This window comes from Scyliorhinus canicula, chromosome 5 (genome assembly GCF_902713615.1).
Source record: "Scyliorhinus canicula chromosome 5, sScyCan1.1, whole genome shotgun sequence".
Lineage (NCBI taxonomy): Eukaryota > Metazoa > Chordata > Chondrichthyes > Carcharhiniformes > Scyliorhinidae > Scyliorhinus > Scyliorhinus canicula.
In genome coordinates, this window is record NC_052150.1 from 73,594,806 (window position 1) to 73,613,255 (window position 18,450).

General features: G+C 43.3%; 1 protein-coding gene across 1 annotated transcript in view; it reads left to right on the forward strand.

The window, feature by feature from the left end:
* Positions 1 to 18,450, forward strand: part of LOC119966048 (apoptosis regulator Bcl-2-like) — a 155,611-nt gene that overhangs the window by 128,992 nt on the left and 8,169 nt on the right. The window lies entirely within an intron of this gene.

Genomic DNA, 18,450 nt, shown 5'->3' on the forward strand with positions numbered 1-18,450 from the left:
CGGCCCAGGTTCGATCCCGGCTCTGGGTCACTATCCTTGTGGAGTTTGCACATTCTCCTCGTGTTTGCATGGGTTTCACCCCCACAACCCAAAGATGTGGCCACACTAAATTGCCCCTTAATTGGAAAAAATGAATTGGGTACTCTAAATTTGTTTTTTTAAAAAACACTCTATATGCTAATTGCGCCCGTGAAGTGCATTGGGGCGTTTTATCTCCTTAAAGTCGTAATGTAAGTAAAAATATTTCTTCATGTTTTATCTTTATCAGAACAAAATTCATCTAACAATCCCCGTACTGTGTCTACCATTGTATGGATCTCATTTTTGAGAATATGTTTGTCTCAAGTTACAAAATACAATACAAGTTACAGTGTAATGAAAGCATGATGGGAGAGCCGACATGAACATTTTTCAAGCATTAAAGGAACACGAGAATACAAGTTGGGAAGCAGAAGGAACAAAATGAAATGAAAATCGCTTATTGTCACAAGTAGGCTTCAATGAAGTTACTGTGAAAAGCCCCTAGTCGCCACATTCCGGCGTGTGTTCGGGGAGGCTGGTACGGGAATTGAACCGTGCTGCTGGCCTGCCTTGGTCTGCTTTAAAAGCCAGCGATTTAGCCCAGTGTGCAATATCATGGTTACGTCCAGATTGAGCATGGAGGGGCTGAAGAGAAGGGAGAAATTACCTATCAAATTACAAGCTCACCATTTATCAAACATCCACCCACCCTGCACACTGCCCACCTGGCCCCCTACACCACCAGCCTCTCAACCACATGGAAATCAATGTCATTGTTCCCTTACTAAATGCTGCCAGTAATTCAAAAGTAATTTCACATGAAACTACAAAATTATCTGTTTGTTTTCACTTGCCAAAAGGCAGAGTGTTATTTCAGCAAAAATACACATTGACCCTGAAATTTCATGGGGTAATCCCTGTCTCCTGTATCTGCAGAAGACATGGGGAAGAAAGGTCAGGACCTTGTTTTGTGGCTTTGTAAGTTCAGTTTCCATCAATGCTGCTCTGCCTCTACAAATAAAATAGACATTCTCTGCATCCTTTTGTATCATTACATCCATAGTAACCTGCTTTGATTGTCCCTCTGTAATTCCGACAGTAAGGCAACTTTATCTGCACGTCTGAAGATTTTCCTGAGCAAGCTTTCTTGCAGTTCCTCAGGATTGCATAAAGTATGGATTACACTGCGCATTAATGAAAAATAAGGGCAATTTTAATACTTTCAGGTGTGACTTCCTTGTATTTACCTAAACAAAGCAGGTTTGTGGATACCTTGCGCTAATTAGAAAGGTCACGGCATAAATCGGCTGAGGTTGCATAATGTGAAATTCATGGCTCTCAAACTGATGCAATATAAGCCTGAACTGGCTGCATTGTATTTATCTCCAGAGTTTCACTAATCTCAGTTTCGCATTCAATTTTAACTATTTGCTTTCATGGGATGGGGCAAGAATAATTTTCCTGAAGTTGTCTTAGAAATCTATCCCGACTTTTGATCTCTGAAGGAGAAATATGTAGACCAAGTTGAAGATTAGTTTTTAGTTGTATCTTGAACTACTGAGTGTTAAGCCAGATAGTGCTCACCTGTGCTGTATTTGTCTATGTTCTATGATTTTATCCCCATCTCCTGGAAAGGAGACAAGTGTAGCTGCATGACGGTCTTCGCAGCTTTGACCATCACCTCTTTTATTTATTTTTTCTTTTCCCCACCCTCCTTCTCTCATTCAGTATATGTGTTATCCCCGGTGTCCTGGTCAATATTCATCCCTCAAACAATGTCGCAAAAAAATAGATGTCTGGTCATTTTTATAATGCGGTTTGTGGAAGCTTGCTCTGCACAAATTCGTTCCCATGTTTCCACCATTACAACAATGGATACATGTTTAAAAGAAAAGTATTTCATTGAGTACTTCACCAACATCCGGTAGTTATGAAAAGTACCAGTTGAATGCAAGTCTGTCTTTTTTTTTCATAATCCAGAGGCCTACACTGGTCATCTATAGATTGTTAATTGAATCACACATGACAGTTTGAGAATTTGAATACAACTTACAAAAAATCTATAAGTTAAGCAACGCTGACACAAGTTTTGTCTGATTTACCATTAGTCGACCAGTTGACCGTGATGTCCTTCCTTCAGGGAAGGAAACCTGCTGTCCTTTTCCATCCTCATAGAATCATACGATATACAGTACAGAAGGAGGTCATTCGGCCCATCGTGTCTGCACCGGCCCTTGGAAAGAGCACCCTACTCAAGCCCACATCTTCACCCGATCCCCGTAACCCCACATAACGTTTTTGGACACTAAGGACAATTTGATGTGGCCAATCCACCTAACCTGCACATTATGGACTGTTGGAGGAAACCGGAGCACCCAGAGGAAACCCACGCAGACACAGGTAGAACATGCAGACTCCGCACAGACAGTGACCCAAGCTAGGTATCGGACCTGGGACCCTGGATCTGTGAAGCAATAGTGCTAACCACTGTGCTACCATGCCCACCATTTGTGACCCCATTTCTCCCCCAGCCCCTGACAATGCTATTGACTCTTAAATGAGCTCACCCAGCAAATCATGCAGTTGTGTCATTTTGTTTGCTGCACTTCGAGAATAGGGCCAACCTCAGGCCAATTAGAGATGGGCAATAAATATTCTGCTTTCTTGCATCCAACGAGTGAATTTCAAAAGAAAAAAACACCACTTTGGTACTGCACATAATATCTGCCCCGCCACCCTTCTCTCACTCCAGAACAATCCCTTAACAATTAATCTATTTCCACTTACCCAATTCTGTAATTTTTAGAACTTCTTTTACTTCCCAACAGTTTACATCATCCAGCAGTCTCCCGTCCATAAATTTGTTCAAGGCTGTCTGGAAATCTAGTTATACATTATCTATCCACTTCCTTTCGACAAATATGATGTTAAATTGGCTGACAAGTTTAGATAGACAGTTAATTAATCATAGAATCATAGCATGTATAGTGCAGAAGGGGGCCATTTGGCTCATCGAGTCTGGCTCTGGCTCTTGGAAAGAGCACCCCACTTAAGCCCACACTTCTACCCCATCCCAGTAACCCCAACTAAGCTTTTTGGACACTGAGCAATTTATCATGGCCAATCCACCTAACCTGCACATCTTTGTACTGTGGGAGGAAACCGGAGCACCATGCGGACACCCACGCAGACACTGGGAGAACGTGCAGACTCCACACACAGTGACCCAGCCGGGAATCGAACTTGGGATCCTGAAGCTGTGAAGCAACTGTGCTAACCACTGTGCTACCGTGCTGCTCATTTTCAAACACCATCTAAAGGTGATTTACACATTGTGTAGGCAATGATGAAGATTTATTTTAGTCAAGTTGGACGTTCATTTGAAACAAGTTTTGAAACATATTGAGTTGGATGCTAAATAGAGTTAAAAACACATTAATATGATGACGCGTTTTGTCAAGTTAAATTGGGGCTCTGACTATCGCCTGGGTTCAGTATAAAAGATCGTATGGCATTATTTGCAAGAGGAGGAAAGTTTGCCACTGTGCCCTAGTCGTTATTTTTCTCTCAAACAACATCAGTACAACCGATTATCCAGTTATCTCCAATTGCTGTATGCTTCAATTGGCAGTAAAACTGTGGGATGTCCTAAGATTGTGAAGGTCCAGTGTGCGTCCAAGTTCTAATCATTGTGTTTTGTGTGCTCTTCTTTCTTGAGCTCTCGTGTGTCATAATAGACACCAGTATATCATGGTGCAGACCCACACACTGATGGACATACAATAGGATCAATCAACATGCATAACACCGCAGCCAATCACCAGTTAGAGCACACTCACTATAAAGACAGAGGCCATCAGTTTTCCTGCTCATTCGGGATGCAGCCTTTCAGAAGTACAAGAGCTTATAGTTTACAGCACAGATTCTCACCATGTGCTGAGTGGTCAGACTGGTTAGGACAGGCACAGGTCTTTAGTTAATCTAACATCGTGTTAACCCACAGTAAGAGTATGTTCAACAGTTTATAGTTTAATAAAATAGTGTTGCACTATTTTAAGTGTTGGTGGCCTGTATGTGTTTCACGGATCCAGAGCACCCAACACATCATCGTGCATTATGTTTCTTTCTTGTTCTCCTATTTTAATATTCCCGCGCACGCGGACCCACACACAACGCGCGCGCGCGCACACAAAACACGGCACACACACTCACAACACGGGGGCTCACAAAACAGGGGCGCACACACAAAACGCATGTGCGCGCGCACACAATGCGTGCACACACAACGCGTGCACAAACACACAACGCGGCACACACACACAACACGGCACGCGCACAACTAGCCATATTAATACTGTGGCTACCAGGGCAGGACAAAGGCTAGGAATCCTACAGCGAGTAACACCCCCCCCCCCCCCCCAAAAAAAACACCTGACCACCATCTACAAGGCGCAAGTCAGAAGTGTAATGGAATACTCTGCACTTGCCTGGATGAAATCAGCTCCAACAACACTTGAGAAGCTCACCACCATCCAGGGCAAAACAGCTCGCTTGATTGCTCCTCCTTCCACAAACATTCAAACCCTCCACCACCGACGAACATTGGCAGCCGTGCGTACCATCTCCAAGATGCACTGCAGTAACTCACCAAGTCTCCTTGGACAACACCTTCCAAACCCATGACCATTACCATCTAGAAGGACAAGAGCAGCAGATACTTGGGAACCCCACCACCTGGAGGTTCCCCACCAAGTCACTCACCATCCTGACTTGGAGATATATCGCCGTTCCTTCACTGTCACTGGGGCAAAATCCTGAACTCCCTTCCTAACAGCATAGTGGGTGTACCAATGCCTCAAGGGTTTCAGCAGTTAAGAAGGCAACTCACCACCACCTTCTGAAGGGGAACTAGGGATGGGCAATAAATGCTGGCCTAACCAACGATGCCCACATCCCATAAATGAATTTTTAAAAATGTGCTCATTGGCCCAGATTCTATTAAATGTGGCATGGTAAACAGTGCAGTTAAAAATAAAATGAGGGTATATTGTTGCCTCTTCCTGGCTACTGCACAGACATGAACTAAGCTTTATTGGAACATGCAGAGGGCAGCAGAGCAGAGCTTCTGATTGGCTGTTCCGGGGAGATTTGCATACGTGCAGTGCGGTCAGCGTAAGTTGAAGGTCTACCTGCGCAAGTGACCCGAGGTGTTCGAGGGAAGGCAAGCATCCAGCAGAGGGCAGCAGAGCAGAGCTTCTGATTGGCTGTTCCGGGGAGATTTGCATGCGTGCAGTGCGGTCAGCGTAAGTTGAAGGTCTACCTGCGCAAGTGACCCGAGGTGTTCGAGGGAAGGCAAGCATCCAGCAGAGGGCAGCAGAGCAGAGCTTCTGATTGGCTGTTCCGGGGAGATTTGCATACGTGCAGTACGGTCAGCGTAAGTTGAAGGTGGTTTGTGAAGGGGCTGTTCTCGAGTGACAGCTCTACCCGAAACACTACTTACGTAGTGTCTACCACCCATCCTCCTCCTCTAACCAAAAAAAAAGTTCTGTCCGTCGGATTGCTAAACTAACAAGTTTTTTTTTAGTTTTTAGTTTTCAGTAGTTGGGAAGTTAGTTCAGTGGGAATGGAGGCTAGGGCAGTTGAATGTTCCTCCTGCAGAATGTGGGAGGAAAGGGTCACCTCGAATGTCCCTGCTGACTACATCTGCGGGAAGTGCACCCAACTCCAGCTCCTCGAGAACCGCGTTAGTGACCTGGAGCTGGATGAACTTCGGATCATTCGGGAGGCGGAGGGGGTTATTGAGAGGAGTTATAGGGAGGTAGTCACACCTCAGGTAAAAGAAGAAGGTAGATGGGTTATCGTCAGGGGAGGGAGAGGGAACCGGCAGGCAGTGCAGGGATCCCCTGTGGTCGTTCCCCTCTATAACAAGTATACCGTTTTGGATACTGTTGCCGGGGACGACTTACCAGGGGTAAGCAATAGGGCACAGGTCTCTGACACAGAGTCTGTCCCTGTTGCTCAGAAGGGAAGGGAGAAGAGGAACAGAGCACTTGTCATTGGGGACTCCATAGTTAGAGGAACAGACAGGAGGTTCTGTGGGAACGAAAGAGACTCACGGTTGGTGTGTTGCCTCCCAGGTACCAGGGTTCGTGATGTCTCTGATCGTGTTTTCGGGATCCTTAAGGGGGAGGGGGAGCAGCCCCAAGTCGTGGTCCACATAGGTACCAACGACATAGGTAGGAAGAGAGATGGGGATTTGAGACAGAAATTCAGGGAGCTAGGGTGGAAGCTGAGAGCTGGAACAAACAGAGTTGTTATCTCTGGGTTGTTACCCGTGCCACGTGCTAGCGAAGTGAGAAATAAGGAGAGAGAGAAGTTGAACACGTGGCTACAGGGATGGTGCAGGAGGGAGGGTTTTGGTTTCCTGGATAATTGGGGCTCATTCTGGGGTAGGTGGGACCTCTAAAAACAGGATGGTCTTCACCTGAACCAGAGGGGTACCAATATCCTGGGGGGGGAGATTTGCTAGTGCTCTTCGGGGGGGTTTAAACTAATTCAGCAGGGGGATGGGAACCTAAATTGTAGTCCCAGTGTACAGGATGTTAAGAGTAGTGAGGTCAGGGATAGGGTTAAAAGTTTGAAAGAGGGCACCGGCAAGCAAGACGCTGGTTTGAAGTGTGTCTACTTCAACGCCAGGAGCATCCGGAATAAGGTGGGTGAACTTGCAGCATGGGTTGGTACCTGGGATCTCGATGTTGTGGTGATTTCGGAGACATGGGTAGAGCAGGGACACAAATGGTTGTTGCAGGTTCCAGGATTTAGATGTTTCTGTAAGAACAGAGAAGATGGTAAAAGGGGGGGGGGGGGGGGTGGCATTGTTAATCAAGGAAAGTATTACGGTGGTAGAAAGGACGTTTGAGGACTCGTCTACTGAGGTAGTATGGGCCGAGGTTAGGAACAGGAGAAGAGAGGTCACCCTGTTGTGAGTTGTCTATAGACCTCCAAATAGTTCCAGAGATGTAGAGGAAAGGATTGCAAAGAAGATTCTCGACAGGAGCGAGAGTAACAGGGTAGTTGTTATGGGGGACTTTATCTTTCCAAATATTGACTGGAAATACTATAGTTCGAGTACTATAGATGGGTCAGTTTTTGTGCAGTGTGTGCAGGAGGGTTTTCTGACACAGTATGTAGACAGGCCAACAAGGGGCGAGGCCACATTGGATTTGGTACTGGGTAATGAACCCGGCCAGGTGATAGATTTAGATGTAGGTGAGCACTTTGGTGATAGTGATCACAATTCGGTTATGTTTACTTTAGCAATGGGCAGGGATAGGTATATACCGTAAGGCAAGAATTATAGCTGGGGAAAAGGCAATTATGATGCTATTCGGCAAGATTTAGGAAGTATAGGATGGGGAAAGAAACTGCAGGGAATGGGTACAATCGAAATGTGGAGCTTTTCAAGGAACAGCTACTGCGTGTCCTTGATGAGTATGTACCTGTCAGGCAGGGAGGAAGTTGTCGAGCAAGGGAACCGTGGTTTACTAAGGAAGTTGAAGCACTTGTCAAGAGGAAGAAGAAGGCTTATGTTAGGATGAGACATGAAGGCTCAGTTAGGGCATTTGAGAGTTACAAGTTAGCCAGGAAGGACCTAAAGGGAGAGTTAAGAAGAGCGAGGAGAGGACACGAAAAGTTGTTGGCGGATACGGCCCGTACTGCGCTTTTATGTTCTATGCAGAGGTCAGCGTTAAAGTACATTCCATTGACATTTACCTTCAAGGCAGGAACTACTACACCTTGCAAAGTCTTAGATGTGAAGGACTCTTTTTTTTGTTGCAGAGTAGCTTCATTTAACTCCATTCTGATGACCAGAACCAGTTAGGCTTCTCAGATCTTTTTACCATCCAAAGTTTATGAGATTTACGTAAGTCTCAACAAAAAATATGAAACCTTATTTCCTTTTCATTTTGCTTATCATGTTTGTTCAAATTATAACAAATGTAGTATCTCCAAAGGTCTGGAGTCACTGTTTAGCATCAGAAGCATGTGGTGCACGTTAACAGATGCAAGGTGTGTATTTTTATTAACGAGCAAACAATAGGGCATTCCCTTTCATTAAATGGAAACCTCGCTCTGCTTCATTCAGCACAATACAGCAAGGATATCCTGTTGAACCAATAGTGATAACCATGGAAATGAAGTCACTTCCTGCCCAGATGTTCAACGCTTAATTCATCAGGAAGTTCTCACTTCCTTTTTGCTTCACTTTACCCGCCTACATTGCTAATGGTGAGCTAATAATACAACAGGACATTCAGTTACTGAATGAAATCTTCTGAAACGTGTAAATCATTAACTAGTTCCACTGTTTACTTTATTGCAACCATTATAGCGAGGCCAGTTGTCATTACCTTCCTATGCCTGGAAATCTGATCTCGCCCAAAACTCAGCTGCTGGTATCTGAACTTGCAGCAAGTCCTGTTCATCCATCACTCCCATACTCGGCGACCTACATTGGTCCCACATACAACAAATGTAAAATTTGCGGCCTTGTTTCCAAATGCCTTCATGGCCTACCCTGCCTGTTTCTGTGACGTCCTCCAGCCTTACTACATCTGGGTTCAACCAATTCTGGCCTCTCCTGCTTCATCCAAACATTGGTGACCGTTCCTTTTACCTCCTATAACTCGAGTGTTGAAATGACTCCTCCACTTCACTAGCCCTCCTCCTTTTAAGCGCTCCTTAAACCTACCTACCTAAGCTTTTAGTCACTGCTTGCTATCACCTTGTATGGCTTAATGTCAAATTTTGCTTAATAGTGTTCTTGCAAAGTCTCTTGTAGTAATGAATATAAACACAAGTTGTTGTAATCAACAGGAGTGATGGTGGAAAATTGAGGGTGGTAAGAGACTTCAGGAAGAAATGGACTGGTAAAATGGGGAGACACCTGGGAGATGCAATTTAATTTAGAGAAGTGTGAAGTGGTAGATTTTCATAAGGTGAATGAGAAGAGACTGTATTAGAACATAGAACATACAGTGTGGAATGAGGCCATTCGGCCCATCGTGTCTGCACCGACCCACTTAAGCCATCACTTCCACCCTATCTCCATAACCCAATAATCCCTCCTCACCTTTTTGGACACTAAGGGCAATTTATCATGGCTAATCCACCTATCCTGCACATCTTTGGACTGTGGGAGGAAACCGGAGCACCCGGAGGAAACTCACGCACACACAGGGAGAATGTACAGACTCCACACAGTGACCCAAACTGGGAATCCAACCTGGGATCCTGGAGCTGTGAAGCAACTGTGCTAACTACTTGTGCTACCATGCTGTCTAGAGGCAAAGTATTAATCAAAGTTAAAGGAGTGAAGGATCTGTGAGTATATCTACAAAAGGACAAGGTGAGAAGACTGTTCAAAATTTCATGTTGGATGTTTGGCTTTATTAATAAAGGAACAAGAGTACATAAAGCAAGGTTATTATGCTAAATCTTCTATAAAACACAAGTTAAGCCTCAGTTGCAATATAGACTGGAATTTTTCAGATCCTCCCCCGCCTTGAGCCATTGAAATTTCTGTTCACATCTGCGGACCGAAAGATCCCAAGGCATGAAGGGGTGGAAAATTCCAGCCATAGTGTTCAATTCTGGGCGCTTGGAATTCTTAAGAAGTGTGTCAAGGTCTTGGAGCGTGCAGTAAAAATTGGCTAGAATGTTATCAGGGATTAAAGATTAGAGTTATGTGAAATGACTGGAGATGATGAGGTTGCTTTCCTTAGAGCAGCAAAGCTCAGGAAGATATTTGATTTGAGTTCGAAAACCATGATTGGTTTTCATAGAGTAAATAAACAGAAACAGTTTTTGGTGGCAGAAAGGTCAATAACCAGACCGTAAGAGTGCTGTGGTGCTTGGCAAAACAACCAGAGGTGACATTTTTGAGATTTGAAATGCACTGCCTGAAAGGGTGGTGCAAGCAGATTCAAAAGTAACATTCAAAAGAGAACTCAGAAATACTTGAGGGAGAAAGATTCACTGGGCAACCAGGAAAGAAAATGGGGGGGGGGGGGGGGGGGGGGGGGGGGGGGGGGGGGGGGGGGGGGGGGGGGGGGGGGGGGGGGGGGGGGGGGGAGGAATAGTTTTGACAAAGAGCAGCACAACCGTGTAATTCTGTAATTGTAAATCAGAAGCTAGATTTGTGAGGGATGGGTTGATGGGATGGGAGCTGGAGGCATGTTATCTCTGAAATAATTTGGAAAAAAGTATTTGAGAAAAGTTAGCAGGCGATTTACCCTGACAGTGAGGCACGTTTCTTGAAAACAAAGTTGGGAGGCTTTTGAAAGCTGCCCTCCCCTCTGCTGGCATTTAAACAAGGGGGGGGAAAAGACTTTGTGTTTATACAGACCTCCGGATGTTCCAAAGCACAGTAAAACCAATGCAGGACTTTTCGAGCTGCAACTATTATAATTTAAGAAGCTGTTACCATGATGGATGTCGAGCAGAACCCCCATTTACGTACACATGTTTGACAGGCAAAGCTGACATAGGAGCAGCTCCAAGGAATTCTGGCCCAAGTGTTTTCCTACCCACTGAAATTTGTCATCACCCACCACAGTACATAAATCTGTGCATATTATGCTAAACAAAGTAAGCCACAGCATTGGTTCGGGACTACGCAGAATTATTTTGCCTAGCTATTTGGCAATGGAAAAAGAGGTGATAGGTTCAGACGGTAGGTTCAGACACCGTCTTCCCTTCTTGTTGGTTTCTTGTGTTAATCCATAGGAGTCACATCTGAAGTATTTGAATTTATTGGGTGGAGTTCTTCCAATCAACCACCCGCCAACGAGTACAATGGTGGGCGTGTGGAGAGAATATGGTGGGAGTCCCGGAAAACTGTTTCACGCTTGCGTGAATTTTCAGCAGGATCTTCTGCTGGTGCCTGCCATGAAACACACCAGGGACCAGTGTGAACCGCATTTACATCTCGTGAATGGGATGCAGGTGAAGGTCTGAACAGCCCCCCCCCCCCCCCCCCCCCCCCCCCCCCCAAACACACACAACGTCAGATTCTCCTTGATGCCAGTGGGAAAACATACCAACATGAAACATGTTCGGAACAACATGGAATGCAGATGTGGGAATCACTGAACAACGCCTGGGGCTCCCTTCAGAGTTCAGGAGTTAGTCTCAAAATGGGAAAATTTTGCTCATTATTTTAGGCTGTTACTGGTGTTTTGCTGCTTTTATTCTTTTGACGAATGTTAAGGGTTTGTAATATGTTGGTTGGAATTTCACCATTTATTAAGTTCCTTTTAGAGTACATGTTGCATCGAGGCTATTTTTACAGGCAATTTGCATGCTCAGGATTACATTAAATGCATTTTGAGCTGGGGTCCAAGGTTCTGTTTAAATAGGCTTGAGGCATTAGATAGTCAGAAGCTGCTAAGAAGATATTGACTCTAATTTTGCAGTCCTGTTAATGGCAAAACTGTCAACAATTGCGATCAATATAACTGGAAAATTGACGGCAGCTTCTGACTCCTGCACATGTGCAGTTAAACCCAGAAATCTAGAAGTAGTTGTCATTGACTCCCTCCTCTTTCACAGGGTGCACTGTTTAAGTCCCCGCAGATGGTAATCGTTAGAAATCACTGAACTGACAAGAACTTCCCTTTTTATACTGTCATACCGCTATTAAAAACCTGTATAAAAAAAAATGTTGGGCTTTTTTGAATGAGGTGTAACTGGATTTTTAATGGTCTACTAAATCATAACTACCTCTGAAGCACCTCTCTGGTCCTGGAGAATTAATTTTATATTTGTATAATGTCAACTTTTTCAATTTCATTCCATCGTTTTGAAATATTGAAGCTAATGATATTTTCACTTTTGAAGTGTATGTTCCAATCTATAAAAATCAAACATCAATCAGAGCTTTTTACTTACTATTTTGTGCCCCGTGAAAATCCTTCAGTGTGATTGGCTGCTTATCCCACATCACTGTTGCAGGATACCAGGAGATCTCCTTAACTTAGTGCCAGATTCAAATTAATGTTGAGAAACATGAAATCCGTGCCATGGAGATTTCTAGATCTTTGTGAGAAGCTTTCTTTGAAGTCAGCAGCAAATGCCTTCGCATCACCAGTGACTACACATGTCAGGCCAAATGTAAGAATAGGTATGGCTGGGCTGGGCTGGGCTGTGTTCTTGGGGGTGAGGCAGAAGTTGCATGTCTTATCTCCACTTTTGCTATAAATAAAGAGTTGGTTGTGTTTCACTTAAAAGTCTGGTGCCTGTAAGTCGTTGGAGCAGTCAAAGTCCAAAGATCTCAGAAACTTTATACAAATTGTTGGTTAATTTACTTGTGTTGGGACTGCAGGGTCTGTGGGAATGGAATAGACCACGCACCAGCCTAGGGTATCGTAACAGCAGTGAGAATAGTGGCTACAGTTGATAAGAGGGTGGGAATGATGGCATTATCAGGATACGTGTTATTTTAGAGTGTTTTGTCAGGCGAAGTCCTGGAGAGTAGTAATGTGTGTGCAGGTATGCTTCTATTGGTTAGGGAAATAGGATAGGTTATACCTTGATAGGGCTGTTTGCTTAACTGTCAGGAAAGGGAAGGAAGCCAATGTCAAAGTGATTGCATGATTGGAAGGGAATGTTGTGTGACTTTATGCTTTCCTTATCTCAACTATTTTGTTGATGTACTATACCAAGGCTCTACAGTGGGCAGTTGAGGAGCTATCATATCTGTATGTAACAAAATAATTTTTGTTGAATGTAACGATTAATCTGAAATGAGATTCTAGGTTCTGTTTGATTAAAATTCAGAGAGTTAATCAGTTGAAAGAACAAATTTGAATTTATGCAGTCCCTTCATGTTTTCAGGACATTCAAATAATATCTATGATCAATGAATTGGCTGTTAAAGTATAGTTTCTGACCAATTTCTGTGGAACATAGTCTCACAACCATCAATGAAATATTTCACCAGTTCATCTTTTTTTAGTTGGTTGAGGGAAAAAATGTTGGCCAGGCGATCCAGCGGGAAACTGCTCTTGTTCAAAGATCTCGTTCACTCGATTGAGCAGACATAAACGGAGTTTAACATGACAATGCAACACTCCCTCACTACTTTCCATTTTTTAAAACTAAATGTCGTTCTGGGCAGGTGAGTAGCTCACCGGCTCCACTGATGGATTTTCCCATCATGTTTTTTTAAAACTTATTGAAAAAAATGCTGAAGGCGGGTCCCACACCATCGCGCTAGTGGGCAGGCTCTTTCAGAGCAACTGGATAAAAGCAAATTACTGCGGATGCTGGAATCTGAAACCAAAGAGAAAATGCTGGAAAATCTCAGCAGGTCTGGCAGCATCTGTAGGGAGAGAAAAGAGCTAACGTTTCGAGTCCAGATGACCAGCTTTGACAAAGGGTCATCTGGACTCTCAATGTTAGCTCTTTTCTCTTGCTATAGATGTTGCCAGACATGCTGAAATTTTCCAACATTTTCTTCTTTCAGAGCAACCTTGGCCCTCAAGAAATTGGGGTGCCCTTTTAAAGACCTTGATCTAACAGAAATATAAATAAAAACTAGGGTCCCCCACAGACACTGGGAACCACCCTTCCCCATGAATGCAGGGAACCCCGACTGCCCCTGCCCCACTGTACCAGGGCATGACCCTTTTTCCCACCCACCTGGGGGACTGGAGTGCAGGGCTGTGTGCACCTGTGTGTCCCTGGCCACGTTCCCATTGTAAAGCTGTTGTAAACCACTGGCGCAAGCGGGGACAATACGAGCAAATCCCACTGGCGTGAAAACCGTTTTAGGATCTCTATTAGATCTTCTATCCCTGCCGTCATTCCCGCCCACCAAAAACAAGAGCTAAAAATCCCAGCCCATGTATTCAAAACTCTGGAATGGGTCTTAAACCCGAACCTTCAGAAAGTTTAAAAAAAACATTAAGTCATGACTGAAAGGTTGCTCTCTCTGACTGAATGGTCTGATTAATTGGAAATACACCATGGCACTAATGTACATAGCTACATTACAACAGACAGCTGTTTTGAAACATTGTGCAGATATGAGTTGTGGAAAGCAGCTCTTTTCTGAATTACTGTTATGAACCTGTTCAAAATTCAGGTGCCATTGCACAACCAATTACTGTCTTAAATCTGAGAAATATTTTTTACAATTGGGAAGTTATGAACTTTTAAGATAAAAATGTCAAAATTGCTCTGAAAAAATGTTTTTTCTACTTGTCTAGAAATGATTTTTTCTTTTTCCATCAATATATCTCTCGTCCATCTTACCAATGTGATTATGATTAGTAATCTTTTGAACTCCATTTTCTCTTGTTCCTTCTAAGATAAAATAGATGATACTTACACTCACGTCATTCTCTACATACCCACCCTGTTGAAATCAATACCCATCAACAAGGTTGCTGTTTTACAGTGATTGCAAGTCAAAGTTTGAGTTTTTTTAAGAACAGCATGGTGAAGGATTCTACTGCTGGGATACAGAATACATCAGTAACCCAGAGCCGGATATTGCCCCCTCTATACAAAACAAACCCATTTAGGGAGGCCCAAATTGCAGTCATGTGGATCCACTAATTTGTATTTACTAGGCCATTCACGATGGATGCCATTTTCCCCAGGGCAAGAGACATGGCATATCATAACCCAACATTCAAGTAAAATTACATTGCTTTCACCATTTAAATGCCTGTAGCAAAGGCAATTTGCTATTATCTTTTAGGTGGGTGGGTTCCTGAAGGATTTGTGAACCATGCAAGGTAAGTCAGTTTATGAACCTTGGGGGAAGCCTGCTCTGCAGTCAGGGACATCCTGACAGGTAAGTTTTAAAATCTCTTGACCGCATCAAATATAATTAGATGGTGTTGATAAGTTAAATATCCTCTTAAAACAGCCACTGATGAAAGGGCTCTGTTCTTAAAAGGTAAGTGACCGTTAAATTGGCCAGCATTGTGTAAATTTCCACTTCAGTTGGAGTGCTTCAGCCAGTGGATATAATGAACAAAGAACAACGAATAATACAGCACAGGAACAGGTCCTTCGGCCCTCCAAGCCTGTACCAGTCTTGATGCCAACCTTGGCCAAAACCTTAAAGAATAAAGATCAATACAGTACAGGAACAGTGCTCTTATGAATTCATCAATAAGGTGAATCTGGGTCATCTGGGCACTACAATCAGGTTTTACATTGATCTAAAGTTCAGGCACTGCTCGAAACCTTGGGGGGAAACTGAACATATTCTTCAATTGAAGAATCATCTGGTGTGCTTTTGAAAACGAGGAGCAGCTGGCTGGACATCTGGTTAGGCAACTTCAAAGGCTCTATTATATTGAGCTCTATGTGTTTGTTCAGATGTGTAATGTAATCCCATTATGAATGCTTGGCTGAGTCCCAAACCCCCATTAATAGATTTAGCTGAGCAGCATGGTTAACACAGCTGTGAAGGAGATTTGTGTTATGTTTAATTGACAGTCTTGTGAGCAGATGATAGGATTTTGAAATGGTTTCTGAAAAAACCCTTATTTTGTTAGATTGATGAGCATTTGAGATGAGGTTTTTTCCCCCAAGGAGCTGTATTGGCTGTATTTGTATTGGACAGTTTTACCAGCTTCTAAGGGACAATTTATTTCACCAGGAGTTTGAATAGAGGATTTTATTTTAATTCCATGAGCCTTTCAAATACTTCCCAGTTTTTTACATAGCTCTTGTATATAATGGTTCCTGGGTGATTGGGCCTGGATGGGGCATAGAAGGTCTGGAGTGGGTAGGGAGGGGGCATGGAGGGACATGAGGGAAAAGGGGTAAGATGAGGGGGGGTATGATGAGTGGGTGGCGTAAGGTCTCAGTGGTCTCACAGCCATGTACAGAACTGAGCTTGTGTTCCTGTCAACAGAGGTAGGCTTTTTAACCTGCCAGCCTCCACATTTGCCTGCTTCCTTTGATACTGTGGGCCTGCTTCAGGAGGCGGCAGCCACAACTCCAGCCTGACCCTTACTTTGGAAAACAAAAATTCTGTGTGAATGGACTGATTTTAAGAAGTTGGGAACATGATTCCAAGAAGTGGCCTGACTCACGCTTCCTGACTCGAAGGGGGGAAAATCAAGCTCCCCAGTGTTTATGTACAAAACTCTCAGGTCAGCTATAACCGGTTGCATGTTAAGTTTCTTCTATGCGACCTGAACAATGTGCCTCAGTTCCCACGTCATTAGAGGAAACTCTCTACTGCAGCTATTGCCATTTTTCTCATTTCTTTGTACTAATCAAATTTGGCGTGACATTTTCAATTAGTTCTAAATTGGGAGGACTAGTAGTCCAGAGAACCAGGGTAATTCTCTGGGATCTCCGTTTGAATCCATCATGGTGAAATTTGAATTTAATAAAAATCTGGAATTAATGATGACCATGAAACCAATGTCAACTGTCATTAAAAACCCATCTGGTTCACTAATTTCCTTTGGGGAGGAAATTTGCCATCTTTATTTGGTCTGGTCTGCATGTGACTCCAGATCCACAGCAATGTGGCTGACTGTTAAATGCCTGCTGAAATGGCCAAGCAAATCACTCAGTTCAAGGGCAAGTCAGGGTAAGGTAATAAATGCCTGTATCTGCTAGGAACTGATTGAGGATGAGTGAATTAATTTCATGCAATATTCTTACAGCCATCAAACAGGTGGCATGTTTCTTGGAATTATGCCATTCTGTTATTTAAATTTTTCTTTAGAATACGAATAATTTTTTTTCTTGTTAAGGGGCAATTTTGCTTGGCCAATCGACTTTGGGTTGTGGGGGTGAAACCGACGCAGACACGGGGTGAATGTGCAAACTCCACACAGACAGTGACACGGGGCCAGGATCGAACCTGGGTCTTCAGCGCTGTAGGACCTTAAATTTTTCAACGAAATAAGTCCGTCAAATATGTATTTTAACCACGTGGGATTAATGGGCCTTCTAAGATTTTTACTGATGATTTGTGGATTACATGCTGAGATTCTACCCATTTTATCTGTTAAATTGCAAGTTACTGACCTTTCGCGTTACACATTCTTCTGCATTAATGATTTTTTCTAAAGACCTTGGAACTGTGGCACTTCATCCACTTCAACCATGTAAAATAATAAGTGTGGACTCACCTACAACAGTGCTCCCTGCTTTACCTCTTTTTCATCCTACACTATCTTGACCCTTTAGATTTCCATCATATTGTCAGCTGTCTGCTTTTATGTATATACGAATTAAGTTGTTTATTTGAAAGATTTTACCAGTTTCTGTTCTAGCTTCATGCACCTCAAATATTAAGAACTGCAGAGACCGAATTGTTGCAAGTCTTTAGCTACAAATCATAAAATACATGTCATAGAATTTTACAAGATTTGGAAGTTCAACTGTGCAATGCTTATTATCATAGTCCCCTATGCCCTCTACTGTTTGAAAGATTTTCTTCATGTGATTTCTCGCAAAGTATATTTGTGGTCCTCACAGTTTAATTTATTTGCAAAGACTAATTTGTCAAACTTGTACGGGCACGTTAATACAAGGCCCCATGTTTTGTTCCTTTTTGCTGGAATAGATGGATACAATCATGCTTTTGCATGAATGAATATTGTTAAAGTGTTCATCCATTTAAAAGCTGACACCATCAGTGGAGTATAACCCCCCCCCCCCCCCCCCCCCCCCCCCCGACAGGATCTTGGTGACCCGCCAAAATCCTTGGAGTTTTGAATGGCTCGCTGAATTTTGTGGCCCTGCCCTCACCCCTGCTGCCACGATGGAGCTGTATGTTAAAATGGAGATGCTGCAATGTAGCGTTTTAAAAAGATTCTCACAGGTATCTGTGTCATTGGTGAAGATGCATGTCCATTCTTAGTTGGTCTGACATAGTGGTTGCTTTGCGAAACCTGTAACTAGGCCACTTCAAAGAACATGAAGAATCACATGTTTTGTCAGATCAGGTGGGGCAACTTTCATATGTTATCACATCTATTGAATTTGGTTTCATGATTTACTGAACTCCCAGTCTTCGTGTGGGTTGTTCACCCCTCCAAATTCTTTGTTCTGCCTGACTTGAACACAGAAATGTATCGATCATGTCACTAGGGGCTTTTCACAGTAACTTCATTTGAAGCCTACTTGTGACAATAAGCGATTTTCATTTCATTCATGAACAGCAAGCAGGCATTTGTAGGATTCCTTTTTGCAGAGAGTGGAAACATATTTTGCTTATGTTTAGAACTGCTTGTAACTGGAAGAGTACCGAACAATTCAGGAAGAAAATTAAAACTGAAAGAAGCCTGCAAAAAGAAAAGCTTTTAACAGTTTTACAAATACACACCAGCACTAAAAAGGCACAAAAATGATGTTCGTGTAACTTGCTAATGTTGTCAA